The sequence below is a fragment of the Rhinolophus sinicus genome, chromosome 3 (assembly GCF_057876585.1).
Source record: "Rhinolophus sinicus isolate RSI-liver-muscle chromosome 3, RSI-T2T, whole genome shotgun sequence".
In the NCBI taxonomy this organism is placed as follows: domain Eukaryota; kingdom Metazoa; phylum Chordata; class Mammalia; order Chiroptera; family Rhinolophidae; genus Rhinolophus; species Rhinolophus sinicus.
In genome coordinates, this window is record NC_142503.1 from 27829147 (window position 1) to 27842401 (window position 13255).

At 35.8% G+C, this 13255-nt stretch overlaps 1 protein-coding gene across 1 annotated transcript in view; it reads right to left on the reverse strand.

Moving 5' to 3' along the window:
• Positions 1-13255, reverse strand: part of OXCT1 (3-oxoacid CoA-transferase 1) — a 115959-nt gene that overhangs the window by 32405 nt on the left and 70299 nt on the right. The window lies entirely within an intron of this gene.

A 13255-nucleotide genomic window follows, 5' to 3' on the forward strand; every position in this document is an offset into this window, starting at 1 on the left:
AAGGAAGCGGGAGGATGTGAGAACTAGAACCATGGGCAGAAAAAGTACACTTGCTCCATAATCTCCTCCCACTGTCTGCAAGGCTCTAAAAAGCAAATTACAGAATTATTGTAATTACACTGCTATCTCTGACAGCTGGGTAGAATTTTCACAGAGCGACACGGTGATTGAAAGAACATCATTAAGGAATACACTGAAATCACTTAGCAGTGTTTTTATCCACAGATCAAAAAATAACTTAGTAAATAATTTGAATGTGGAAAAAAAAACAAGAACACCAAAGAATTCCAAAACCCACTTAAGAGTATCCTAGGTATAACAAACACACGTGTCCTATTAAGCAAGTATTGGAGGGTTAGGTGGAAGACTACAAAACAATTTTGATTCTATATTAAATTAATAAGTACTCTATTTATTCCCAAGATGTCCTCTAGATTTAGCTGACGACCTAGTTTAATGACTGCTAAGTACCTACTGGGAGTTAACAGCTATAAACATTAATGTCGAACTGATAACCTTTTGGTCATTGTTTGAAAGTCTCAATCTTTTTTCTTCCTGTGCAATCCTAATCTGTGAAATGGGGAGCCAGGGCCTCTCACATGCGAAGACAGGTCTTACCTCTGGACCATATAAACAACATCATTCCATAGCGATTCAGATCCTGGGAGGTCTGAGCCCCAAGAAGGAGAAGCACATCATCTTTGTGAGAATGACCCAGTCTGGGAGCAACTGAGAATGCTAAGGAGCCATGTCACTGTGGGAGGGTCCTAACGTCACAGTATTGGGTGGCTTTAGAAACCAAAAACACAATTTCTCCTTCGAAGACCCTGAAACTGAAAGTGCATATAAGGTAAAACGGCTCCTGCTCAAACTGCGGAGAATGAGGTGGAAGCAACGGACATTTTCATACATTGAAACAGGTTAAAAAATTATTTTGAGGAATTTGTCACAAAGTTAATATTTTTGAAAGATATATAAGGAAAATTGAGAAAGCATTAATTTCTATCTTCTTATCTTTTCAAGTCAACTGTGCCACAGTAAGCTCTTGGATGGCAAAAACAAACAAACAAACAAACAAACAAACAAAAACCTCACTTTTTAGTGAAGTTCTTAGTAAAGGAGAAATCAAAATACTGAGAATAGAATGAAAAAAACTGAAAGATATTCTTTTGAAGGAAAATACAAGAGAGATCAAAAGAGGTAGAACTATATAGAAAAATATTAACTTTAAATTCATTTCTCGTTATGCCAGTGTTTTAACTCCCTAAACTTTGTAAATGACCTGTTAAGTTTCTAAGCTTGGTGCTTTTAATAACTTTATCTAACTATCTGTTAAAAAAAAATACCATGATAATGAGGGCCTTTTAAAACATTGTTCTACAATTGTATTATTATAAGTTTGAAAAGATTAGGAATACAGACTGGACCTTTGTTCTATGACATATGTCCCATTTCTATTTTTTTAACTATTATTTTTTCATTCTTCTTATTAAAGTTTATTTTTTTCATATTGAGCACCTTTTAATAAACTCAATTTTAGGAAGACAATTTCTCATTACCTAACTGTTCTTGCAGAAAGTAAGCAGATATAATAAGCTTTCCTTTATAAAAAATGAAAATACTGCAAGGAAAAATTTAAAAAATTACCTGAAGTTATAAAACAAGTCAGAAAAAGAACTGGATAAAGTCTCTCCATAGCATCCAGAATGAGGTAATTGAATCCCCATCGAAGATGCTTCCTATTTTAAAGTGTCCATTATGTTGAACTTATTGCACCATTTTTCTTTCTCATTGTTCCAGTTCTGTTGGATGGTGTTAATTTAGTTAGGAGGCAGACAGCAAGCCAACAGATGCCTTATGTAGCTTCAGTTTAGCCAACTTCTAAAGATCCTTTAGGACTAAAATTACAAAACTTTCCAAATGTGCTTATAAACAAACCATGTATCTTTTACGAACCTGAAATCCATGATTTACGAAAATTAAATTTCCTAAAAACTACATGATTATGAGCAGAAGTTACATTCAGGATGGAAATATGTTAGCTGACAAAGCTTCTAAATGTGGAGTAATAAGTTAATTTTTCATAAAGTTCTGACAGTAAGAAAAATGTTATATTTTTTAGGAGAACTATTTCTATGTAATTTGTGGATTAAGTTTTCAAGATCCAATTATTTAGATGATTGGTTTATTAGTCTTCTTCATTCTAATGTACATTTTTGGGAATCTTAATTATTTTATAATAAGTTCATGATCTCTACCAGAAGAAGGTGGTGGTTCTAAAAACAGGAGGTAAGACCCAAATCATAGTAACAACTGCCCAATCAGAAATGCCATTATCCAGTACTGTTAAAGTTTTAGGCTACAACTATATTCAGAAATATGCAAAACCCATGAATGGCTAAAACATGTCAAATCTCATGTACTTAAATTAAAGCTTATGAGACTCCCTCAAAGGAATTGGTATCAAACCTTCACGCAAAACATATTTACTGTTTTTATTTGCAATTGTAACAAGATGGGTGATCTGGTTTTCTATCCAAAATTATATTTAGAAATTGATACTTACTAAATTTGGGTAACCTGAAAAAATTATATATAATGCATATCTTATTCTCTAATAATTCTCTATAAGTGAAGAATTATTACAAATATTTCAATGATCTACTTGAGTTACCAAATGATGAAATGAGCAATGATGAATTTATTGGGTACAATAAAGGTCAAAAATTCTATCTGCCTTTTACTTAGAAAAACTCTACTATACTAGCTGAGGAGGGAAAAGAAAGGAGAAAAAAGGTTAAATGTAAAATACTGACGATTTTTTCCTGGCATTCTATTTAGACAGCGAAGGTCTGGAAAGAGGATAAGATGGGAGATAGGAAACCAATGTTCACTTAGCTCAATCCCATACGCCTTTCATAATGTGAATTTACCAAGATGACTCCAGGTTTAAAGACATACGTTGCTGTATCATATGACCCCCAAATGGAAGACATATGATCTACTGGGTTCTTAACAATGATAACTGGGATCTAATTGGGCAGTGTTCTGAGGGTCTTACCAATACACGTCTCAGTGCTAATCTGATCAAGTGCTGGAAGTCCTTCAACACTGCCACACCACATGCATTACACTGGGAAGGAACGCAAGCAAGCCACAAGTATTAATGCAGGGTTTCTGCAAATAAAAGCATTTAAGGCTCTCCATTTTTTCTGAATTTAATTTTTAATTGTAATCCACAAGTTTTGACATAAAGTTCTTGTTTTCATTTATTCTTAGGTAATCTGTAATTTCGGTTTTGATTTCCTTTTTGATTCAGTGTCCTATGAGGAAAGAATATGGGACAGCTTTTACAAATTTCCCAGCCTTAAACAAAGAAATAAAACACACTTTTAAGTGTAGTTTGAATAATGTGACTTTCACCTTAAGGTTGACTTTTAGAAGCTTACACTCAGTAAAATAAATGCATTTTAAAACCTTTGGATTAACAGAGGCTCGATTATTTAACACAAGATTGGCCATGAATGGATAACAATCTAAGCTGAATATATACATTTTAATATTCTATTTTTATATATATTTGATATTTTCCCTAATAAAACTTTTTTTGTAAATAAAAGTGCTGATCAAAGATTATCTCTAAACCCAAAAAATAAAGAAGTAAAGATTTCATCAACTGGAAATGCCAAATTCAGTCATTTAATAATATTTGGTCTTCAAGATTCATTAGCCTGTAGCTGCAGGGTCACATTGTCTTCAGCCCTTTGGCTTCATTCCCTGCTAAGTCTTATCAGCAGCACCATTATTTATGAAATTACTAATAATGGCTTTCTAGGAGACCTCATCTATCATTTTAATATTTCCTCCCCTCCGTCTAAGGGGGCTGTTTAATGAGAAGGGGCTGCTGCAGTCATACAAACACATCATTAGCCAAAGGGATATTTATTGAAAACATCAAACTCAGTGCTCATTCTCTCTGTAAAGGGGAAGGGGAGGGGAGGAAAGTGGAAGGAGAAAAGAAGGAAAGGGAAGGGAAGACAAGGAACGAGAAGAGAAAGTAAAGAGAGGGATTGACTGACTGATTAGGAAAAAACAAAATAAAACATGATCAAACTCCTGTTCTATGTACAGAAGTCTGTTCTAACACCAGAGCTGCTAGGGGGCCATGGCTTGGAATCAATCAGGCGTCTCGCTCACCTTTCTTTCAGTCTGGTTTTGGTACATCTGAGTTCCAGGGAATTGTTAAAGTTCTTAGAGCTAAGCAGTTGTTCACAAACACGTCATATGAAACAAACAATATTTCCTGTCTTCAGAGCAAGAACTGATTCAGACAGCAATCAAAAGACAACAGTCTCTAAGATCACTGAAAATTGAAGATCACTGAGTGTGGGGACAGAGACCCAGAGAATAGTTTACAGGCTCTCGGCCTCACGTGGAAGGGTGCTGGTTCGGGTGGTGAATGGCCATCGGCTGTGGCTGATTGGCCGTCGGCTGTGGCCGGTTAGCTGATTGGCCGCTGGTATAACTGCTGCGACTACGGAGGAGAGTCGTCGGTCGGTTGGCGGAGGAGCGGACAGCAGGTCGCGCCCTGTGGGCCCAGCCTCCAGTGAGACCATAGTGGTATGACTCCCCTACCTATGGCTCCGTGGGTGTTCCTTTTTGGCCTCACCGTATCCTGCGTTCTTATGTGGGGAGCGGGACCAGAGACTCCGCAGGCTGCCCCGCACGACAAACGGCGCAGCGAGCAGGGTCTCCCGCACGACACTGAGATAGTCCAAAAAGAAAAGTCTATTTCACATTCTCATATCCCTTTGCTTACGTAAATGATTAATATTAATATCTGGAGGAACCTAAGCTGAGTGAGCTGATTTGCTAATGAATTGGCTAATGTTCCTATTTAGCACTCCCCTTGCAATGACTCCCATATTTCTACAGTTATGTTTTAATATTTCCACTTTAAGAAGTACTGAAAACTAATTTTATAAACACCCAATAGAGGACTTGAACTCTTCCAAAGAACTCTTTGATTGGTAAATTATAAGAAACAGAATGGATAAATAAAATGGATAAAATACTTCATACACAAGATTATATTAACTATATGTGATTAGGCAGTGGAGACTTTAGAATTTGAGTGAGAACTTTAAAAATGATAAGATGCAGAAGAAAGAACATACAATTGTTCAATCCAATGCCTTTCAAAACCCCCAGCTTGATCTAGCATCATATATACAGCATGTATCCTTACAATTACAATAGACTTTATCCCATACAAGAAAACAGTAATTTATTTATCAAGTTTACAGAAATGCTGTAAGGATATTTATTTATTTCACATGTATTTTTTGCTTCCATCATGAAAGGCATTTGTTAAATAACCCCCCCAAAAGAACCTTGTGTCAGAACACGAAGTACATAAGAGCAAAAGAGACTGATCAAATCCCCATTTCATAACTTGCTACATATGTAAACTTGAATGGTTAAATCTCTTTGCCTGAGTCTCTTCGTCTATAAAAACAGGGATGGTTATATTTAAGTCATAATGTTCTATAAGGATTAAATGACAATGAATACACAAATAAATAGAATAGCGCCTGGCCAGTGGCATGTGCTTAATAGCTGTTAGTTCCCTCCTTGTAAAAATACTAAATTTACTACTTAGCTGTGGCTTTTAAACCTTAATCATAGCTATTAGTCACCAAAGGATCCCCCAAGTAAGAGAAATTTTCCTTATGAAATTAATACATCAAATATGTTATTCTATAAATATACTTTTAGTCTGAAAAATATTGGATATAAATAATAAAACCAATTAGTTTTCAAAGATAAAATTATTTTGGGATAACCAAATATAGTATCCAAATAAAGAACAATAATAAAGAGCTTATGTTTCTAATAACAGCCTAAATTCACAAATTTCACTAATACTTAGTTGTCATTCTTTTTAAATGTATTCCCATTTCTTAAATCTCTGTAAAAGAAGAAATCATTCTTTGCTCTTGGAAATTCTGCAAGTATTAAATGTGTCTCTAATTGGTATAGGAAGTAAAAAAAGGCCCATACATTCAATCAGTGCAGTTTTTATTTCCTGATAGAATGAGCAGGGCTTGGATAGGTTCCTCCATGGACCCCACTTCTAAAGCACCTGGGAAACAGAATAGGCTGAGGGGATCACCCTGATGTATAGGAGCCATAGATGGAAGACACGCCCATATCTAGAGAGGGAGGTTTGGCTGAGTATGAGCTTACGGAGGAGAAATAATGTCAGCAAAGAAACAGCAGGCCCACGGGTCAAAGTGGCAGCAACCAGATGCTGAATTGGAATTTTTTTTCTTGATTTTGACTGATGTTCAGATATGACAGCTATGAGATACCAGCATGTGAGAGAGATGCTCAGAAACAGAATTTACAGAGAAAGTACTTGAAAACAAGTTTCCAGAATTCCTGAGACCCTTGGCAAGGTCAAGGAATATAGTATGGGCCATAGCAGAGGATTTTATACGAAGAAATCTGAAGAAAAGTGATCTCTGTGCAGCAAACAAGTATATGACTGTTTCTCACTCAACCGACAACTCACAGAGCCTGAATGACAGCTCCAGAGCACCTTGCTCTCAGGAGAGGAACGAGGATGTAAGTAGGGGATGGCATGCCTGACTTTTACCTGAGAAAACTGATGTGACTGTTTTGGGGAAGTTACTACACTACATCTGAAGGTGGAATAAGAAATGTGAGAGTGCTTCCCAGATGTGGGCTATGAGGGAGAAGGCCAGCCTAAAGATGATTTAATCATTTTCTCAACAGGACGTCCAAAAAGGAAGGGAGGGCCGTTATCAGTGAGAATCTATGTGTGAAGTGGACGACAGGAAACCCAGGAGCTGCTAGGGAAACATCCAGCCATCATCTATCAGGGCAGACACTGCAGAGGGGTCCAGGGGAGTCTCCAAAGATACCCCCCCCCCAAACACACAGAGAGAGAGAGAGAGAGAGAGAGAGAGAGAGAGAGAGAGAGAGAGAGAGAGAGAGATATCAGCTTTAAACATCTGAAAGGACCAGGGAACATGGAGCCAGCTCATAGCATTACTAGTCATCAGCCATGTAAGAATTTTCCTGCCCTATTTCCTTACCTTCCTGAATTTTGTCCCCGGTGAGTGCCAAACAGTGAGTTAAGCAAGGCAGTGAGTGAAGAGAAAAACCAAAAGAACACCACACAACCTTCTCCTAATGTGGGCAGCCTACCCTACCCACAGCTGGGCGGCAGTAATGGGAGGAGATGCACTGCTTTTGAATGCATATTGAAGCATTGTTCACTGTTTCAGACTGGACCCTTTAATTCTTGAATCAAGACTGAGCTTGTGAATTAAAGTGACCCAATGACAGTGTATTATCTGAGAATGAGCTGACATGTCATGCAGAGGAAAAGCTTCCCTAATTGAGTAACTTTAAAAAGACCACATGAGATAAAAATAGCGGTGTTTTGATTTCATCCCACACATAGAGCTTGTACCACATGTTGGATACAAAACACACACTCACATACACATGCTCATTACAGCTGGTCTTGTAAGACACGTTCACTAGCACTATCAATGCTGTCTTTTAAAGTAGTCAAAGACAGCAGCACTGGAACAGTATTTGATACAAGATACTGATAAAAGCCCAAATGGAAGGCCTTCAGAACAAAGGGGAGAGGATTAGTGCCCCTCGAGAAGAGTAAGGCACTGCCTGCTCTTTAAACAGTCCAGATGACAGGTTTTCAAGAAATACTAAATAACAGAATAAAATATAATAAGTCCTCGTCTAACATTGTTAATAGGTTTTGCAACTTTAAGCAAAACAACATTTAATGAAACCAATTTTACCACAGGCTACTTGATATAAACAAAGTTAAGTTCCTGAAGCATCTCATCAACATTATAACAAAACAACATTATTCAAGGATCTGCTCTAACAGAATAGGAAAAAAAGTGTTGGTAATAGAGTAGAGACAGTGTGAGTGTGAATTGGGATAATTTTTCTGGACAGTAATTCAATATATATCAAAAAACTTTAAAAAATTGACCAAGATATTCTACTTCTAGGGATTTATATACACTAAGAAAATCATCCAAGAAATATATGACATAAATTCAAAAATATTATTAATGGTATAAAACAAATAGAAAATCAGACAAAACACAAGAAAAGGTAGCTTTCAGACATTAGACAACAGAGAGTACAGGACTGTGATTTCTGATAGCAGGGACGCCAACAAGGTGGGCCCACAACTGCCCCAGCTACGGCCTGGAGAGAGTTTGCAAGCTACAGTGCAGGGAGGGAACCTCGGTGGAACCCAGCAGTCTTGGGTTCAGAGAAATGAAGGCAACTAGAATTTAACTTGAGATCTCAAAATATCAGCAAGGAGGTTGCTACAGAGAGAGAGAGAGAGAGAGAGAGAGAGACAGAGAGAGAGAGAGAGAGAGAGAGAGATCAGAAGATTTGCAAAAGGTTCACCTCAAGTCTTTGGCAGAGTGTGAATATATGAGAAGAAATCACCCAAGGCCTGGGAAAGAACCAGTAGGAAGTATTAGGCAAAAAATATCCAGAACTCACACAAGTCTGGGAACAATTCACATTCCCACTAACTAGAGGGAAAAGGCTTTATAATACATGGGACATCAGGTAGAGTCCTCAGAAGAAAATTGCTTTGGTAGTGAGGTTAATTAGACTGAAACCAAAGGCTGCCATCAACTAACCTTAACAAAACTTAAAAGAAAAGACTGAACGAATGACATCTATAAGATGACATCTATAAAACTACAAGAAACATCAAAGAATGTCCTTCAAGCACAAGGAAAATAATATCCGATGGAAATTTAGATCAATGTAAGGGAAAAGTGTGGGAAAGAGCAAATACGTTGGGAAAATACACATACACACACACACACACATAAAATAGTATATAATAAAATATATAAAATGCACAATTTCCCCCATTTTTAATATATTTAAAAGAGAGTTGACTGTTTAGAGCAAAAATATTATCCTGGGGTTTATAACACATACAAAATAAAATGTATGACCAACAACAGCAAACAGGATAAGGACAGAGAATTGAAGTTTACAATGCATGGTTCTTACATTATATGTAAAATGATACAATGTTACTTGAAGTAGACTGTGATAAATAAAAAAATGAGTATTGTAAACCCTGGAGGAACCACTAAAAATAATAAAAAAAATAAGTCAACAGTGAAGATAATATGGAATCATAAAAAAATACTTGATTAATCCAAAAGAAGGTAGAGAAAGAAGAAAAAAAAAACATATGGGCAAATAGGGAGGGTGGGGAATCATATGCTGATAGTTTTAAAACCAACTATGTCAATAATTGCTTTAAATGTAAATGGTCTAAGCCTGCACTTAAAGGTCAGCTATTATAAGACTGGATACAAGAGCAAGGCATAGCTCTATATTAATTATAAAATCTCATTTAAATACAAAGATGCTGATAGGCTGTAGGCAGAAGAAAAGAAAAAGATACACCATGCAGAGTGACTATATTACTATCAGACAGTAGATTTCAGAACAAGAAATATTACCAGAGATGAAGAGGGATATAATGAGAAAAGGTCAGTTTGTTAGGAGAACTAACGATCTTAAATGTGTACTAATGCAACTAATAATGGAACTCAAAAATATGCGTAGCAACAAGTGATACAATTGAAAGGAGAAATAGACAAATGCACAATTATAGCTGAAGATTTCAATACTCCTCTCTTAGTAATAGATAGGATATAGAAGACTTGAATAACACTCTCTACCTACTTGACCTAATTAACAGACATAGAACACTCTACCCAACAAGAGCAGAACACATTCCTTTCCAGTGCAATTGGAACAGTCACTAAGACTATATTCTGAGTCATAATTAAATCTCAAATTTAAGAAAATGCAAAACCATAATAAAATATGTTCTCTGACCTTAAGAGAATTAAACTAGAAATTAATACAACGTTTTATTGAAAATCACCAAATATTTAGAAATTAAATGACATACTTCTAAATAACAAATATTATCATAAAAATATCACAAGTGAGATAAAATTTTTGAAGAGAATGAAAATAACACAACATAAAAATTTGAGGGATGTCACTAACAGAGTGCTTACAGAGAAATTTATAGCATTACAAGCTTATGGTAGGAAAGAAGAAAGGTTTCAAATCAATGATCTAAAAGCAGGAATTGGCAGATTTTTCTAAAAGGTAAAAGGTTTTGCAGGCTATACAGTGCCTGTTGCAACTTCTCAATTCTGCTGTTGCAGCACAAAAGCAGTTCTAGGTAACATGTAACTGTGGCTCTGTTCCAACAAAACTTTATTTACAAAAACAGGCAGTGGGCCAGATTCGACAAGTGGGACATATTTGCTACAATATCAGCTCTATCAATGTGGAGAATTTCGTTTGTTTTGTTAACTGCTGCATCTTCAAAAGGTTAAAACAGTGCATGGCCCTTAGTACATGCCTAATAAATATTTGTTGAATAAATGAACTAATTTAATCCTCAGAACAAGCATATGAGTTAAGTAGTATCATTTTACAAATACGTATACCAAGATGAAATAATTTGCCACATCACCAATAAGTGACAGAACCAGCACTTAAGCACAGTTTTATTTAATTCCAAAGTTCTGTGCACTTTCCCCTACATTACACTGATATGGCAAAAACATAACTGAATTACTGTAAAAGTATCATACTATCAAATACGTACTTTTTACCTGTCTTTTTTCCTTACTCATGGTTTGTAGTTTCCTGAGAATTAGGACCAAATGAACAAGCCAATACATTAAAATCATATCTACATATCTGTATGCTTGTATCTTTATCCATACCAAAATCTTCATATTTATATATCTGTATCTATGGATTTAATATTTAGACTACAATTGATGAAACAATCTAGTGGTTACTAGATTGAATCTTGGACATAAACCCCGTCAGGTGTACAAGCAGGAAGCTTCTTTAAAACAGATGTCTAGAAGACCAAGCCAATTTTCATGCATATAGCATACATGAGTATGGCATGAATTCGTATTTATTCTTTTAAAATGCACTAAGAAATGAAAAACGTGAGGGGAAAAACAAACACCAAAAATCCCATTCTGCTTTAAGAACCCTTCATTTCAGTTCGAGAAAGAGCAGGTCCTTGGCTGTGTGGCTCGCACACAGCAGCCCTGTCCCGCATGCTGCTGTCACATGCTTTCCATAACCAGCTCCCGTAGCTGACCAGACACATCTGCTTTCCTTCACAAGTCAATCATCCACGGCAGCTGTTTTTCAAAAATAGGCATTAGGAAAGCCAGCGCCGTTTTGAATGTAGATTTTGCAGATTTTGCCACATTTCTGTAGCTTGCCTGGGGTTTTACCATCATCATGATAATCAGGGAATGCAAAGGAGTCAAGTACTGTTTTGTTACATTTTCTCTCTTCAGATGCTCAGGGCAGAATTTTTAAAAATCTGTATACGTGGGACCAATGTTGTATACTAAGATGCAATTAAAGAATAAGACAAATAGTATCCACACCATTTGCTTGCCTTAAAACTTAATGTTTATTGTAATCTGACACTGTAATGATTAATGGGGATGCCATGATGCAGAGAAACTCAAGGCTTTACAACCATTGAAAGATTATTAAACTCAGTAAAAAGATAAAAGTAAATGAAAAATGATACAATAAATCTGAACTTTTCAGCTTCTTGACTGCCAGATCTTGCAATAAAAAAATATCTAAATTTTATAAGTCAACATAAATCTTTGGGACAAATAGAAAGAGACTGATCACTGAAACTATATAAGGAGGCGAGACTGCACCTTATTCATAACCAATAAGAGCAAGAAATCTATCCTCAAAGAGTTTAATTTTTGTACTTGAACATGAACGTAGAATAAGTATGTTGTACTAGTTACTGTAAAATATAGTCTTTGTTTATATCAATGTATTTTAAGGTAAATATCCCCTCTTTAATGTTAAGCAATAGAGCATTGAAGATAAAAATAACAGCCATTATTTACGGAATACTTTTAGTGTTCACTTTTCATTTTCTTCTCACTTAACCCTAACAAAAACATGTATTCCAGATTGTATAATTTGTAAGGACGAGAGCTGAAATTCTCATCAGATTTCTTCCAGATTAAAGATCATGGGCTTGACTCTTCAGCTAACTTGTGTCCAAAAGAATTAAATATATACACTGTACATCACAGACAAAGAAGCCAAGAACTTATTAACAGTTACTAAAAGGACAAAAGAGACGCTCATCAAAAATGATACTACCAACTTCCTTTGCCAAAAGAGTAGAACAAGACACAAGAACATTTTTTATGCTTAATTTTTCTCCATGTTTCCTCAGAACTCCAGAGTTTCCCATTGCTGCCCAACTAGTTCTAGTTCTTTGGAAACTCATGAGCGCCAAATTGAAACAAGAAAATTATAAAGTAATAAACACTGATTCTTTAATCATTCACAGGAATCTCAACAGGATATGTAAAAATGTGATACACATTGGAAAATCTTTCCTACAAGTGACAACTACATAAAGCATATTGCCACTATGAGAGCTTCCAGCCTCACTGGGTGCTAAACCATAAACAAATCGTATACCGACTTTTCCAAGATGTCCAAGTTCCCTGAAGGCAAAAATGTATTAAATATGTTTCTGCTCCATACCCAGGAACACTGTGCAAATGTATTTCAAAACTCATTAACAGTCCAACAAACTAGATATATTTAAAACTCTATGGTGACCAATACTATTCCCTTCTCTGCTAGGTATCCCCAACTACTCCCTCTAAACTTATCAAACAATAATAACCCACTTATTTAGCATGTATTATGTTCAAGCTCTGTGGTATGTACTTTGTATGCATTATATCATTTATTCCTTTATATAGTCATATAAAGTAAGATACTAGTATATCATTCACATTTTATAGATGAGGAAACATAGGCAACTGCTTCAAGTTACATTGCTAGCAAGTGACAAACATAGAATTTTAATGCAGATCTATCTCACTAAATGGTCCTTTACTCTTAACCACTAAGCTATGAGAGTCAGACGTGACCCCTGAAATTATCTAGTCTCAAATCCTCAGTTTATAGATGAGGATTCTTTAACTCAAAAAGCTTAAGTGACATGTTCAAGGACAAACCTTGATTACTGGTAGAGTCAAGGCTAAAACCTAAGGTTTACTTTTCTATGCTCCTTCTATTACCC